The sequence below is a fragment of the Asparagus officinalis genome, chromosome 7 (genome assembly GCF_001876935.1).
Source record: "Asparagus officinalis chromosome 7, Aspof.V1, whole genome shotgun sequence".
NCBI classification, from domain to species: Eukaryota; Viridiplantae; Streptophyta; class Magnoliopsida; order Asparagales; family Asparagaceae; genus Asparagus; species Asparagus officinalis.
The window spans coordinates 133345038-133357274 of NC_033800.1; positions in this window are offsets into that span (position 1 = coordinate 133345038).

A 12237-nucleotide genomic window follows, 5' to 3' on the forward strand; every position below is an offset into this window, starting at 1 on the left:
AATTTTGGTATCAGAGCCATGTTTATTATCTGCATGTCTGCTTAAATCTCTGTTACAGTTTATCTTTTGAATATTAGCTAGTAAGAATGTAGAATATTTATATGTTCTTTTAATTCTCTTTTGAAAAGTCTAGTTTGCATGCTTATGGGACGTCACCCAAGTCGCGCTGTGTAAATCCCAGTGTTGCCGAGATGGCTGGTTAGGGTAGTGTAAGACGTTGACAGACGTGTAAGCTTTCAGCTAGATTGTTTTAGAGAGAATCAAAAGAAAAATAAATAGTCTACCTCCTTACTGGATTGATATTTAAGAGATAAATCTGTAACAAGAGAACTTTATGACAGACATCATAGAATCTTCGGCTCGAAAATCCAATTATATTGGAATGAAGAAAGTCAAAAATGCTCAATTGACAGAATATGAAACTGATATAGAGTCCCTTAATAAGTGGACTATACCTGATGTCCCTAATAGGGAAATATACAAAATTGGATTTCTCGACTATAAGTCGTTGATTAATATTAAAACTCTAGAAAGGACTACTACAGTCGACAGAGAAGATCAAACAATACAACTCTTAGGAGTTGCAGATGTAAATCCTTATATGGATAAATACAAATATTTGCATGTAGGTCTTATACAGATTGCATTTCGTCCTTTGACGTTATCAGGCTTAAACGCCTCTTTACTAGTCTGTTTAAGAGACTCACGATGTTTAAATTGGACCCAATCTTTAATGGGTATTATGGAGACCAGTTTATGTAACGGTCCAGTTTATTTTAATGTATATCCAAATTTGAGCCTCTCATTAACAGATCCAAATATTTTAGAGGCAATTAGTCTTAATATAAAGACACACGGATACAATTATATTCCTGGATCCGAAACTATTGCGATTATATACCGCATCCACTACAAAGTATTAAATACTTTAGCTCCCAAAGCTAAAAATCATTCAAAACCAGGCAAGACTGTTTTGGTTGAAACTAATGTTTTATCTTCAAATATAGCTGTGAATAGACAGATTAAATGGGATGAAATAAATTTCCCAGAAAATTGGGTTATACCCCATGCAATACAACCTCTACCAATTATTAACCAAGATGTAGACCAAATTGTCCAAACAACTGACGGAGAAGTTGAAATAACATTCAATCCTTCTAGAACCATCAGAATATCTGATGTGGCATCATCTGCCAGAAATTCTTTCTCCAGATCTGGATCTTATAGAACCAGTTCAGTTCAAGGAATAAATATATCCGACAATAATATTCCACATGCTTTATATAAAGATAAAGCTTCTCCTCCTAATACGGAGATGAGTTTTAGAATGAAGTAATGAATTTTGAAAAAGGAAGTCCAATAAGGGAAATTCTTAATACAGAATTTTACCTTGATAAAAATAAAGATTTTCGAAATTGGTTTTTTAAAATTTTTTCGAAAAAAGACCAATTAAATTGGGTTAATAACTATTATATAGAACTTGAGTATGAACAAAGAATTAAATTTTTTGTTCCATGGTTTCTAAAAAGATATGTTTTAAAACAAAGTAATAAAATAAGTGTTTTAGAAGACCACTTAAAACAGTGGAAAACATCAACGGGTAAAATTATAAGATCTATTAATCCACCTATAGACCCGATACAATTAAAAGATGTATATCCCTCTTCAATAGAGGCTATGGCTTTCATAAAGCCTAATGAGTTCAATGAAGAACATATGAAAGAATTAAGTAAAATTATAAAACAAAATAATTATACTAATATTTATTTAAAAACCATAGGAGAACAACTTATAAGGGTTGAAGAAGTCTTAGACAAATTAGTGTCTAAAATTACAGAGGTTATACCCTCATTAAAACTTTTAGAAAAAACAAATCTTTCTCAAAGAAAGATAGAAAAAAACAAATATTAAACCTCCTATTGATATTTCAGGATTTAAAAAAGATAGCGAACTTACTCCTGATATTATTGAAAGTTTAGCTAAAAAACTAACTAATGCTAGAATACACACACTTGATACAGTGTTACCATCCTCTTCTACAGTTATATCTGAAGAAGAAAATACGTCTAATATAGACAGTTCTGACGATATATCGTCAACAGAAATTTTTGCTGTAGAAAATAATTTTACAGAAATTAATAAGATTAAAGGTCATCCAAAGAAAAGACTGGAAAGGTACTATTATAAAAGACCAACTCCAGCAGATGTTCTTTTTGAAGAAAATGATGCCTATCTACAGGCTGATTATAATGGTAGAAATATCTACGAATGGAATATAGATGGGTTATCAGATACCCAAATCAATTCTACTATACATAGAATGCTAATGTATGGTACCATTTGTAAACAAAATGGTAATAATGAACGTATGATAGCCTCTTTTATAACTTGTGGCTTTACTGGTATCCTTAAAGGATGGTGGGACAATTATCTGTCTGCAGATGCTCGAAATGAGATATTAGGAGCAACAAAAATAGAAAATGGTATACAGCAAGAAGATGCTGTTTATACGTTAATGTTAGCAATAGCACACCATTTTACTGGTGCTTACCTTGATGAAGGTGAAAGAATCAGGACCTTATTACAAAATTTTAGATGTCCTTCTTTAACTCATTTTCGGTGGTATAAAGACACCTATCTAAGTAGAGTTATGTCTCTAGCTGATGCTAATAGCTCACATTGGAAAGCCAAATTCATAGATGGCTTGCCGACTTTATTTGCTGAAAAAGTTCGAAATAAAATTCGAGCAGAATATGGAGGATATATTCCTTACGACAACCTATCATATGGGTATTTGTCAAACGCCTGTATAAAAGAAGGCTTAGCTTTATGCAATGATTTAAAGCTTAAAACCAACTAAAGTCTCAAAGACTTACTAAAAGAAAAGAGTTGGGAGAATTTTGTGAGCAATTTGCTTATGATCAACCTTATAAGGTTGAAAAAGAGACTATACCTAATAAAGGGAAAACTAAAAAATTCTTTAAAAGAAAAAAGAAAAAATTCTTTAAAGAAAAAGAAAGAGAAAAGCCTTATAGGGCTAAAAAGAAAATTAAACAAGAAAGGAAAGAAATTCATTGTTATAAATGTGGCCGTATAGGGCATTATGCCAATCGCTGTTATATTAAAAAGAAAATAGATGCGATTGAAGATGAAGGTCTTAAAAAGACTTTATCTAATATTTTAATCAATAATGATTCAGAAGACGAATCATATTCGTCCACTTCAGATTCAGAATCTGAAAATGAAAACTGTAAATGTGTAATTAATAATTGCAACGATGAAACAAATTATTGGAAATCTATTGTCCAAATGAATGGACTATCAATCAATATGATTAAATCTAAAGATAAAGAACTTTTATCACAAGTTCTCTCCGCTGATATTTCTTCTACTTTAAAAGAAGAATTATTAAAAAATTTGTCTAATAAAGACAAAAATCCTCAAATAGACAATGTGTTTAAATTTTCAGAAGTACAAAAAAGAAGGCAAAATATTGCTCATACTTCAAAAGATATATCTTTATCATCTCTTAATAAAGAGATACAAGAATTAAAGATAGAAGTTAAAAAATTAAAACAAGAGAATAAATATATTCTCGCTAGATTTGATGAAGGTCATGAACTTGTTCAAAATAGTGAACAAGATGATCAAGAAAATATTGAAACTAATGAAGCCATTGCTCTATTGCAAATATTGCAACAAGTTACCTCTCAAAAGTGGTATATAAATATCAACTTAATAGTTGAAGATCAATTTTACATATCAGATCTTATAGCTCTGGTTGATAGTGGTGCTGATTTAAATTGCATCAACGAAGGTATAATTCCTTCAAAGTTTTTTGAAAAAACTACTCAAACACTAAGTAGTGCAAATGGAAATCAACTAGAGGTAAAGTATAAATTACCTAATGCACAAATATGTGTGCAAGGGACTTGTATACCAACTCCCTGTATATTGGTAAAAAATTTATCCCAACATATAATTCTTGGGACTCCATTTTTACATACTATTATGCCTATCCATAAGATAGATACTAATGGCATTCGTGCTACTTTTCAAGAAAAAGAAATTTTACTTGAGTTTATTACAGACCCTCAAACTAAAATGTTAAATGAGGTTAAAAATATTATGCTTAAAGAAAATCAGATAAATTTTCTTAAAGAAGAATTAGTATTTGTTCAAGTTGAAGAACAAATTAAAAAACACAAAGACTTAATAAGTCAAATTGAAAATAAATTCAAACTCACTGTATGCAGTGATGTTCCAAATGCTTTTTGGAATAGGAAACAACATATTGTTTCTTTACCCTATATAGAGGGATTTAACGAGAAAAATATTCCAACAAAATCTCGTCCTTGCCAAATGAATCAAGAATATCTTGATTTATGTAAAAAAGAAATACAAACTCTTATAGAGAAAAATTTGATAAGGAAATCATATTCTCCTTGGAGTTGTACAGCATTCTATGTTAACAATGCTGCTGAAAGAGAAAGAGGTGTTCCAAGATTAGTAATCAATTATAAACCTCTTAATTCTGTCCTTAAATGGATAAGATATCCAATTCCTAATAAAAGGGATTTATTGAATCGCATTACTAATGCAAAAATATTTTCTAAGTTTGATTTAAAATCAGGCTACTGGCAAATCCAGATAGAAGAAAAAGACAAGTATAAGACTGCTTTTGTTGTCCCATTTGGACACTATGAATGGAATGTTATGCCATTTGGGCTTAAAAATGCCCCTTCTGAATTTCAAAATATTATGAATGATATTTTTATTCCTTATACGGATTTTATTTTATCTTATATAGATGATATTTTGATCTTTTCTAATAGTTTCGATCAACATGTTAAACATTTAGAGACTTTTAGATCTCTAGCCATAAAAAATGGGTTAGCTATATCTGCCCCAAAAATGAAATTATTTCAAACTCAGATTAGATTTCTGGGTCATAATATTAACAAAGGAACAACTATTCCTATTGATAGAAGTATTGAGTTTGCGTCAAAATTCCCAGATGAAATAACTGATATAAAACAGTTACAAAGATTTTTGGGAGCTTTAAATTATGTAGCTGATTATTACAAAGATCTAGCAAAAGATACTGTCCTTTTATATGATAGGCTTAAAAAGAATGCTAAGCCATGGACACAGCAACATACTGCTGCGGTAAGAAAAATTAAACTTAAAGTTAAAAACTTACCTTGTATTCACCTTGCAAATATTCACTGGTTTAAAATAGTTGAAACAGATGCTTCAAATATTGGTTATGGTGGTATATTAAAACAAGTGGACCCACAAACCAAAAAGGAACAATTAGTTCGTTTTACCTCTGGTAAATGGGATAAAGCCCAGTTTAACTATTCTACAATTAAAAAGGAAATGTTATCTATTTTAAAATGTTTCTCTAAATTTAGAGACGATATTCTTAATCAAGAATTTTTACTACGAATAGATTGTAGTTCTGCTAAAAGCATTATTGAAAAAGATGTTAAAAATCTTGTCTCTAAACAAATATTTGCTAGATGGCAAGCAGAATTAGCAATATATCAATTTAAAATTGAATATATTAAAGGTGACTCTAATCATCTTCCAGATTTTCTAACTCGTGAATTTTTACAGGGTACAAATGAGACGGAGTAATCCCTCCTTTTCAGGGAGGGGGAGAGGAGGCAGCAGCCCAAGTTCATCTACTTTTGACCTTATAGGTCAAGAAACAATACCAAATAGGAGTCATACTCCATCTCAACAGCCAACATCTTGGCGAACTATTGCAAAGAAGCATAACTCTTCTCATACTAAAACCTTTTATAAAGGTGTACGAGATATCGTAGATCAGGAAAATACTCCTGAACCTTTTACTAATATAGTAAAAGAGGAAACTAAATGGTTCGAAAAATCTCATACAGATATAGTTCTATATTTAGAACCCGAAGATATTGCTTTAATGCAAGAACCAGAAACAATTCGGCAAAGATATCTTCACGACACTTACTATCCTACTCTTTCTTTAAAATCAAGAGCTTGGATAAGGACTTTATTAAGTCAAAAAGGAATGGAAATAACCCATTTTTGGACTACAGAAAATCATTCTGTTCCTCCTGGATTTAGCAAATGTGTTATCAGAGAAGTTATACTTCCTCGCAATTGGGCTATAAACCCCAATGAAGAATTACCGTTGGTAAGAGTTCAAGCTACAAAAGAAGTTTACAAATTCAACTATTGGGACTATAAACAAGCTTTCTTTGATCTGTTCTTATATCAGAACCCAAAACAAAAGCATACATGGCTTATCAAGCTATGTCCTGAAGCCCTTCAAAAGGGAGTTCCTAATTGGTTTTATAAATGGTGGGAAACATATGGAATTGAAATTGCAATTATTCCCGAACCCCTTCTGAAGTTATATTCTTCATGGGTCGACAGTCATCCAAAATTATCAAGAATGGATGAAAGTCAGCTCATAGATGGCATGTGCTTTGCACATTTCTTTGCAGAAGTAGAAATTCCTTGGATTTGGAATTGGTCGCTTATATGTGACTGGACCCCATCACATATTCCTATTCTTAAAAGAACATACCAATGCAGATGGTGGAATGGGATCTGTCTCGAGACCAAAGTTAAAGAATTAGAGGAAATTATCCAGAGAAATAAAACTCTGTTAGAGTCAAATATGACTCAAGAAGTTAAAAAAGATAATCCTATGACTAAAATGGCAGCCTTAATAAGGCGAAAATATCCTCAAAGCTCTGAAGCCGAAATTAAGCAGAAGTGCTTAGAATATTTTAAAAGGCAGTTCTTTGAAGCTTTTGATGAACCCGAGACTACTAGTCATGCTTCTTCGATGGAAGAAGATACACCTGGTCTGGATCATATTCAAGATGCTCAGGACCCAGAAGAAATCTGGGCAGAAATTTTTAATAACCCTCCAGACCTTAAAGGTAAAAGCCCAGCTTTATAAGCAGACAAAATACTAGATTGAGCCTCGGGGAGCCGTCTAGCATCTCTTTCCAAAAAGCTGCTTTATAAAGCAGCTTTTAAAAGCTACTTTCCTTAAAGGAAGAATCTTACTATTCTAAATGTCGCCATCACCTTTTACTGTGCTAATTAGTGCGGCTACTGTCTATTATGCGGGTCGCTTTCCTACTTTGAAATTAGTGTGCCACTTCAGAGAAATTTCGGGAAGCTGTCGACCACTTTAAAGATTCCTTCCAAGGCTATAAATAAGAAGGAAGGCTGAAGGTCTGGGTGCGCAATCAGAAGAAAAATAAAAAATAAGGTGCTTGAGTATTGTATTTTGAGTGTTCCTTGAGTGTTCTCTTGTAAAATATCTCTTGTAATATATTGTGGAGCATAATAAAGATATAATCTTATCTATTGGCGGGCGCAAACTGTAAGATCTTTACTTTCGTTTTCCTGCTTTTAATTTTGCTTAATTTTGGTATCAGAGCCATGTTTATTATCTGCATGTCTGCTTAAATCTCTGTTACAGTTTATCTTTTGAATATTAGCTAGTAAGAATGTAGAATATTTATATGTTCTTTTAATTCTCTTTTTAAGAGTTTAGTTGGCATGCTTATGGGACGTCACCCAAGTCGCGCTGTGTAAATCCCAGTGTTGCCGAGATGGCTGGTAAGGGTAGTGTAAGACGTTGACAGACGTGTAAGCTTTCAGCTAGATTGTTTTGGAGAGAATCGAAAGAAAAATAAATAGTCTACCTCCTTACTGGAATAATATTTAAGAGATAAATCTGTAACAAAAGAACTTTATGTCAGATATAGTAGAAACTTCGGCTCGACCGTCCAGTTATACTGGATTAAAGAAGGTCAAAAACGCTCAATTAACAGAATATGAAACTGATATAGAGTCCCTTAATAAGTGGACTATACCTGATATCCCTAATAGGGAAATATACAAAATTGGATTTCTCGACTATAAGTCGTTGATTAATATTAAAACTCTAGAAAGGACTACTACAGTCGACAGAGAAGATCAAACAATACAACTCTTAGGAGTTGCAGATGTAAATCCTTATATGGATAAATACAAATATTTGCATGTAGGTCTTATATAGATTGCATTTCGTCCTTTGACGTTAGCAGGCTTAAACGCCTCTTTACTAGTCTGTTGAAGAGACTCACGATGTTTGAATTGGACCCAATCTTTAATGGGTATAATGGAGACCAGTTTATGTAACGGTCCGGTTTATTTTAATGTATATCCAAATTTGAGCCTCTCATTAACAGATCCAAATATTTTAGAGGCAATTAGTCTTAATATAAAGACACACGGATACAATTATATTCCTGGATCTGAAACTATTGCGATTATATACCGCATCCATTACAAAGTATTAAATACTTTAGCCCCCAAAGCTAAAAATCATTCAAAACCAGGCAAGACTGTTTTGGTTGAAACTAATGTTTTATCTTCAAATATAGCTGTGAATAGACAGATTAAATGGGATGAAATAAATTTCCCTGAAAATTGGGTTATACCCCATGCAATACAACCTTTACCAATTATTAACCAAGATGTTGACCAAATTGTACAAACCACAGATGAAGAAGTTGAAATAACATTTAATCCTTCTAGAACCATCAGAATATCTGATGTGGCATCATCTGCCAGAAATTCTTTCTCCAGATCTGGATCTTATAGAACCAGTTCAGTTCAAGGAATAAATATATCCGACAATAATATTCCACATGCTTTATATAAAGATAAAGCCTCTCCATAATATAATATATTTAATTAATTATAAATATTATCGTTCTAAAAAATTAGTATTATAGTAATTATCATATAATACTTTAACTATGATATTATTAGTTAATTAATATTATTAATATATATTCAGTATATAATGGTAGTTGTAATAAAATACATTATTATATTAAACACATTAATAATATATCATCTTAAGTAAAATTTAAAAGTAATAAATTGTTTTGTATATTAAATTATAATAATTGTTTTGTGTGAAAGTTGATTTTTTCATTGTGTAACTTATTACAACTTCAAGCGTTACAAAGAGTTTAAAAGTTGATCTTTTTATAAGATCAACCCACACAATAAAATAACGAAAATTACAACTCTTCTCAAACAAACGTAACAGACATTTATCTCTCGCTGCTTACGTGAGATCTTTGCCTGTGATGGGGACGTTGATATCCGTGGACTACCAAACGATCAGATCAATCCGAAGTTTTGCAAACAAAATGGTAATAATGAACGTATGATAGCCTCTTTTATAACTTGTGGCTTCACTGTCATCCTTAAAGGATGGTGGGACAATTATTTGTCTGCAGATGCTCGAAATGAAATATTAGGAGCAACAAAAATAGAAAATGGTATACAGCAAGAAGTACTGTCTATACGTTAATGTTAGAAATAGCACACCATTTTACTGGTGCTTACCTTGATGAAGGTGAAAGAATTAGGACCTTATTACAAAATTTTAGATGTCCTTCTTTAACTCATTTTAGGTGGTATAAAGACACCTATCTAAGTAGAGTTATGTCTCTAGCTGATGCTAATAGCTCACATTGGAAAGCCAAATTCATAGATGGCTTGCCGACTTTATTTGCTGAAAAAGTTCGAAATAAAATTCGAGCAGAATATGGAGGATATATTCCTTACGACAACCTATCATATGGGTATTTGTCAAACGCCTGTATAAAAGAAGGCTTAGCTTTATGTAATGATTTAAAGCTTAAAAACCAACTAAAGTCTCAAAGACTTACTAAAAGAAAAGAGTTGGGAGAATTCTGTGAACAATTTGCTTATGATCAACCTTATAAGGTTGAAAAAGAGACTATACCTAATAAAGGAAAAACTAAAAAATTCTTTAAAAGAAAAAAGAAAAAAAATTTTAGACTATACCTAATAATGGAAAAACTAAAAAATTCTTTAAAAGAAAAAAGAAAAAATTCTTTAAAGAAAAAGAAAGAGAAAAGCCTTATAGGGCTAAAAAGAAAATTAAACAAGAAAGGAAAGAAATTCATTGTTATAAATGTGGCCGTATAGGGCATTATGCCAATCGCTGTTATATTAAAAAAAAATAGATGCGATTGAAGATGAAGGTCTTAATAAGACTTTATCTAATATTTTAATCAATAATGATTCAGAAGACGAATCATATTCGTCCACTTCAGATTCAGAATCTGAAAATGAAAACTGTAAATGTGCAATTAATAATTGCAACGACGAGACAAATTATTGGAAATCTATAGTCCAGATGAATGGATTATCAATAAATATGATCAAGTCTAATAAAGACAAAGAACTTTTATCACAAGTTCTATCAGCAGATATTGCTTCTAATTTGAAAGAGGAATTATTAAAAGCTTTGTCTAATAAAGACAAAAATCCACAAATAGATAATGTGTTTAAATTTTCAGAAGTTCAAAAAAGAAGGCAAAATATTGCTCATACTTCAAAAGATATATCTTTATCATCTCTTAATAAAGAGATACAAGACTTAAAAGTTATAAAGACAAAAATCCTCAAATAGACAATGTGTTTAAATTTTCAGAAGTACAAAAAAGAAGGCAAAATATTGCTCATACTTCAAAAGATATATCTTTATCATCTCTTAATAAAGAGATACAAGAATTAAAGATAGAAGTTAAAAAATTAAAACAAGAAAATAAATATATTCTCGCTAGATTTGATGAAGGTCATGAACTTGTTAAAAATAGTGAACAAGATGAGCAAGAACCTATTGAAACTAATGAAGCCAATGCTCTATTACAAATATTGCAACAAGTTACCTCTCAAAAGTGGTATATAAATATTAACTTAATAGTTGAAGATCAATTTTACATATCAGATCTTATAGCTCTGGTTGATAGTGGTGCTGATTTAAATTGCATCAACGAAGGAATAATTCCTTCCAAGTTTTTTGAAAAAACTACTCAAACACTAAGTAGTGCAAATGGAAATCAACTAGAGGTAAAATATAAATTACCTAATGCACAAATATGTGTGCAAGGGACTTGTATACCAACTCCCTGTATATTGGTAAAAAATTTATCCCAACATATAATTCTTGGGACTCCATTTTTACATACTATTATGCCTATCCATAAGATAGATACAAATGGCATTCGTGCTACTTTTCAAGAAAAAGAAATTTTACTTGAGTTTATTACAGACCCTCAAACTAAAATGTTAAATGAGGTTAAAAATATTATGCTTAAAGAAAATCAGATAAATTTTCTTAAAGAAGAATTAGTATTTGTTCAAGTTGAAGAACAAATTAAAAAACACAAAGACTTAATAAGTCAAATTGAAAATAAATTCAAACTCACTGTATGCAGTGATGTTCCAAATGCTATTCCTTATACGGATTTTATTTTATCTTATATAGATGATATTTTGATCTTTTCTAATAGTTTCGATCAACATGTTAAACATTTAGAGACTTTTAGATCTCTAACCATAAAAAATGGGTTAGCTATATCTGCCCCAAAAATGAAATTATTTCAAACTCAGATTAGATTTCTGGGTCATAACATTAACAAAGGAACAACTATTCCTATAGATAGAAGTATCGAGTTTGCATCAAAATTCCCAGATGAAATAACTGATATAAAACAGTTACAAAGATTTTTGGGAGCTTTAAATTATGTTGCAGATTATTATAAAGATCTAGCAAAAGATACTGTCCTTTTATATGATAGGCTTAAAAAGAATGCTAAGCCATGGACACAGCAACATACTGCTGCGGTAAGAAAAATTAAACTTAAAGTTAAAAACTTACCTTGTATTCATCTTGCAAATATTCACTGGTTCAAAATAGTTGAAACAGATGCTTCAAATATTGGTTATGGTGGAATATTAAAACAAGTTGATCCCCAAACTAAAAAAGAGCAATTAGTTCGTTTTACCTCTGGTAAATGGGATAAAGCCCAGTTTAACTATTCTACAATTAAAAAGGAAATGTTATCTATTTTAAAATGTTTCTCTAAATTTAGAGACGATATTCTTAATCAAGAATTTTTACTACGAATAGATTGTAGTTCTGCTAAAAGCATTATTGAAAAAGATGTTAAAAATCTTATCTCTAAGCAAATATTTGCTAGATGGCAAGCTGAATTAGCAATGTATCAATTTAAAATTGAATATATTAAAGGTGACTCTAATCATCTTCCAGATTTTCTAACTCGTGAATTTTTACAGGGTACAAATGAGACGGAGTAATCCCTCCTTTTCAGGGAGGGGGAGAGGAGGCGG